Source organism: Cebus imitator, unplaced genomic scaffold, assembly GCF_001604975.1.
Source record: "Cebus imitator isolate Cc_AM_T3 unplaced genomic scaffold, Cebus_imitator-1.0 Scaffold318, whole genome shotgun sequence".
Classification (NCBI taxonomy): domain Eukaryota; kingdom Metazoa; phylum Chordata; class Mammalia; order Primates; family Cebidae; genus Cebus; species Cebus imitator.
Genome location: NW_016107633.1, coordinates 180,053 through 185,315, shown reverse-complemented (window position 1 = coordinate 185,315; position 5,263 = coordinate 180,053). Strand labels below are relative to the sequence as shown.

The 5,263-nt window shown below is 50.2% G+C and overlaps 1 pseudogene; it reads right to left on the bottom strand.

Annotated features, from left to right (window-relative positions):
- Window positions 1-358: 358 nt before the first annotated feature.
- On the bottom strand, window positions 359-1,237 carry LOC108286352 (annotated as a pseudogene).
- Window positions 1,238-5,263: the final 4,026 nt, after the last annotated feature.

Sequence of the window (5,263 nt, the reverse complement as noted above, 5' to 3'; positions counted from 1 at the left end):
TGGCCTGGCCTCCTCTCTTCCCACCCCACCTGTAGCCACTGGCCATGCTACCTTTTGTGCAAGCTAAATGGAAGATAATTGGGGGCTGGTAGCCTTGAGATGAGGAATCTTAGGAGAAGATATAAGAAGGCCTAAAAGGTTGCTATCCTTCATTCAGGGAAATTAGAAACTACTTCTAGCAGGGGGAAGGTGAAGAGGGCGTGGGCGGAGCTGTAAATCCTCAGAACTTGCCTTCCTTCAGTTCCCCCTTGTCTGAGCTGAGCACTGCCCCTCAGAGTCCTCCCAGAGCCAAGACAAAACCAAGGCAGCAGGACCAGGAGCACCACTGTCTTGGGTTGCCCTGAGGGAGAACGGGAGTGGAGGCAGCGTCACTGGAGAGGCGAAATCTTCAAGGGGATCATGATCCGAGACTCCATGTGTCGCACCAGGGGGACTGTATAGCAGACATTTTCATCCCAGCCTCTTCCTTCAGGCAGCATTTCTAGTCTCCTCCCAAGGCTGCAGGTCTTTCTAGATCCAGAGATGGGCACCACGTAGAGCCCTCCTATCTGTGAGAAGAAGCCGCCCACTGCCTCCCGGTTCTCCTGCCGGTACTTGATGGCCCGAGCCCAGTTGTTCCCAGACTCAATCATGGTTCCTGGCTTGAGCTTGTATGTCCTCAGCTCATAGATGTTGGGACCCACTCTGGGCTGTGGCTCGTTCCAGAAGCTGAACTTGAGGAGCAATTGGTTTCTCCTGGACGGCAGCACTGGCTCCGCTCCGTTCGGAACTCCAGGTACTTATTCTTTTTGAGCTTGTTCATGCAGTCCATGAGGGCTGGGTAGCCGCCTGAGAATCGCCACAGGTGCACTGCCTGGTCCTGCTCCCCATGCCACGTGTTCCCGTTGCCCACGAGTGAGCAGGGGTAGTCCTTGTCCAGGTGCAGCTTGGGCAGTACAGCCGCCGTTAGGCTGTTGAGGCGTCCAGGTATTCGCGCTTTACACTGTGAAACGATCTCGTGGAGGTTGCTGGTTTCCTTCTTGGACTGCAGGGTGGAGTGGGCATCCTTCGGGGATCCACTTTGTGAGCAAAGAGGGAGCGAAACCAGCTGCCTCCATTGTCCTTGGAATAGAAACGCGCCGCAGCTGCAGCCGAAACGTCCCCGGCGTGGGGTCCCAGAGCCCCTGGGCCCCCCTGCAGCCGCCGCACCGCGATGCTGCCACGCCGCCGCAGAGATGCTGCACAGCCGCGGAGCCATGTTGGAGCCGCGAAGGTTGCCTCATTTTTGTATTTTTAATAGAGATAGGGGTTTCACTATGTTGGCCAGGCTGGCCTCGAACTCTTTTTTGTTGAGATGGAGTCTTGCTCTGTCTCCAGGCTGGAGTGCAGTGGTGTGATCTCAGCTCACTACAACCTCCGCTTCTCAGGCTCAAGCGATTCTCCTGCTTTAGCCTCCCAGGTAGCTGGGATTGCAGGTGCACACCATCACACCTAATTTTTGTATTTTTAGTAGAGATAGGGTTTCTCCATATCGATCAGGCTGGTCTTGAACTCCTGACCTCTGGTGATCCGCCCACCTCAGCTTTCCAAGTGCTGGGATTATAGGTGTAAGCCACTGTGCCCAGCCCTTTAAATATATATATATATATATATATATATATATGGTCTCACTCTGTCACCCACGCTGGAGTACAATGGTGCAATCATGGCTCACTGCAGCCTCAAATTCCTGGGCTCAAGCAGTCCTCCCATTTCAGTCTCCCAAGTAGCTGGGACTACAAGCATGCACCACTACACCCGGCTAATATATATATTTTTAAGACAGGGTCTTGCTATGTTGCCCAGGCTGGTCTCAGCTGGTCTCAAAAGATCCTCCCACCTCGGGTTCCCAAAGTGCTGGGATTGCCCCATTAACAGGAAGTACTGGGAATCAACCCCATCAATAGGAAGTAATGGGAATACTCAACCCACAATAATGTTCATCTTTGTTGTGGAAAAAGAACCCTGCAGTGTCCCTGCTGGCCCCTGTAATACCCTTGCTGGCCCTATAACACCCTGAAAGTACCCTGTTGGCTTCTTTTTTTTTATTTTTTATTTTTTGAGACGGAGTCTCACTCTGTCACCCAGGCTGGAGTGCAGTGGTGCAATATCAGCTCACAGCAACCTCCACCTTCCAGGTTGGGATCCTCCCACCTCAGCCTCTCGAGTAGCTGGGATTACAGGCGGGCATCAGCCACTATGCCCAGCTGATTTTTGTATTTTTAATATAGACAGCGTTCCTCCATGTTGTCTAGGCTGGTCTCAAACTCCTGACCTCAAGTGATCCACCTGACTTGGTCTCCCAAAGTGCTGGGATTACAGGTGTGAGCCACCGTGCCCAGCCAATTATAATGTAAATTTTATGGAGGCAAATACCTCATCTGTCTGAAACAGCACTAAACCACTAAGGCTTAAAACAGTGCCTCTCACTATTACCCAATAAATGTTCATCAAATATGTGAAAGTCCCATGGTACCTGGCAAGGTGGACGCACAGGAGATGTGAACATGTGGGCACACATACATGCACACAGCAGATGAATCAGAAAATGGAAACTTCCTCATAAACTTTACTGCTCTTAAAAATACTGATGGAGGGGAGACTTCCCCCAGCACAGGCAGTTACTGATGTCTTAGTTCAAATGCTGCAGGGGGAACAGTCCATTACTCACTGGGGCTTTCATATTTTCTGTTTCAAGCTTCTGATTACAGTGGAGCAAATAATCACAATGCAGCCCACCAGGATGCTGGAGATGCCGAAGCCCAAAGCCAGTCTGGAATTTATCTGTGCTTTTCTCTGATTCCCAAGGAAATTGGCTTCCCGGGTCTGTGGGAGTAAAGGCAAACTGGTGTGGATGTTTCCAAAATGTGGAAGTGGAGGGAAATCCCTGGGGAGAGGCAAAGAGGGCAAGATCAGGATGGTGGCATTAGGGACGTCAGGGCAGTGTTCAGTCCACCAGGGGAAAAAGGAAGAAACCAGGGAGCCAGGATAAGGGAGTCGATCTGGGTGGTCCTGGAGAGGGGCAAGGGCAAGCAGGGAGGAGGCAAATCCCCGAGAAACACGAGGAGGTCCCTGCGGCGGGAAAGACAAGGGAGGTCTGGGGACGAAGAGAGTTTGTGGTAGCTGGGTGGTGCCCACCTTGAGGGAGAACACCAGAGCGGGGATTGCCAGCAGGATGCAGAAGAAGAAGGATATGATGGCGAGCAGCAGATAATCTCTTTCTGGAGGATGCAAGGGCATCAGGACAACTGGCTGCATCGGGGCGAGCGGCTGCATAGGGTTGAAAGGCTGCCCAGGGATGAGCGGCGGCATTGGGGTGATCGGCTGCTTCAGGCTGGCCTGCTGCATCGGGGTGACCGGGGACTTCAAGTCCCTGGGGCTTGTCACAGTAGCCATGGGCCTTGGCCTGAGGAGGAGATGCTGGGTAAGTAGAATCTGCAGACAGAGGTCATGGGGTCCGGGAAGGGGACATCTGAGTCCCCAAGCAATTGGAACCACCCAAACCAACCCCTCTGGCTAGAAAAGTACTAAAAGCTGACATTGCCCCAAGCCAGGGGACAGTGCCCCAAGCCAGAACCCAGCACAGCCCCGTGCTCCCGTAGAGTAGCCTTGCTGGCTCCGGAACACCCATGCAGCCCTCCTCTAGCCTCTTAAAATCCCCTCCCTGCTCCCCTCTGTCTGTTCCACTTTCCTCCTCTAAACCCTCCCTACCCCTCCTTACCCCCGAAGCTCTCACACCCCTACTGTTTTCTGATAACTCAGCACAAACCTAGACAATATCCCTAGGACTTCCCTTCACTCCTCAGTCTCTGAGGCTGCTTTGTTGATTTCAGTCACAGAGCGTGGCCGCTATAGGCCACTCCTTCATTATGATTGGCTACTCCTTTATAGGCGTGGCTCCAGTGCTTCAATCTGGCTTCTGATTGGTTCCATATGTGTAAGGGGCGTGGGCCAGCCACTTCCCTTTCTTCCAGCCCTAAGGATTGATTCAGTGAATAAGGGAACTGGGTTGTAGTGACTTGTCCTTTTTAAATTTCTTCTCGCTTTTTTTCCCCTTTTTTTCTTTTTTCCCTTAGAGACAGGGTCTCTCAGGTCATACAGATTGGAATGCAGTGGTGCAATCGTAGCTCTCTGCAGCCTCAACCTCCTGGGCTCAAATGATCCTCCTGCTTCAGTCTCTCCAATAACTAGGACCACAAGTATATGCCACCACACCTGGCTAATTTTTTATTTTTTATAGAGGTCTCACTATGTTGCCCAGTCTGGTCTTGAACGCCTGGCCTCAAGCAATCCTCCTACCTCAGCTTCCCAAAATGTTGGGATTATAGGCTTGAATCACTGTGCCCGGCCATTCCTCCTTTTTGTTGTTATTGCCAGTTTGAACTCCTGATCAGTTCAATATAGTGTGTGTGGATCTCACATCCAGATTGCATATAAGTGTAATGGACAGATTTATCACTATTAGGGAGGCTACTGTACATTAGGCCCAGGCTGGCCCCTGAGAACCACATGGTAACTAAGGCAGACAAGACCATAGCTCTTCTGGAATTCCAGGGAGATAAAGAAGAAAAACACCCAAATAAATAATGGAAATAGTAATTATTACTATTATATGATATAATTATATTATGATATATTTTATTACATATTATTATAATAATACAATTTTTTTATTGTACTTTGGGCTCTGGGGTACATGTGCACATTCTGCATTCTGCAGGATTGTTGCATAAGTACATACATGCCACATTCCCCCCCACCCCCCGTCACCTACATCAGGCATTTCTCCCAATGTTATCCCTCCCCATCTGCCCCACCCCCCACTGTCCCTCCCCTCCCCTCCCCTCCACCTCCCCATCTCTCCCAGTGAGTGTTGTTCCCTTCCCTGTGCTCAAGTGATCTCACTGTTCATCATCCACCTATGTGTGAAAACGTGGTTTTCTGTTCTTGTGACCATTTGCTGAGAATGATGGTTTCTAGATTCATCCATGTCTCTACAAAGAACACGAACTCATCATTTTTTATGGCTGCATAGTATTCCATGGTGTATATGTGCCACATTTTCTTTGTCCAGTCTATCATTGATGGGCATTTGGGTGGATGCCCAAGTCTTTGCTATCGTAAACAGCGCTGCAACAAACATATGTGTGCCTGTGTCTTTATAATAGAATTATTTATAATCCTTTGGGTATATACCCAGTAATGGGATTGCTGGGTCAAATGGAATTTCTTTTTTTTTTTTTTT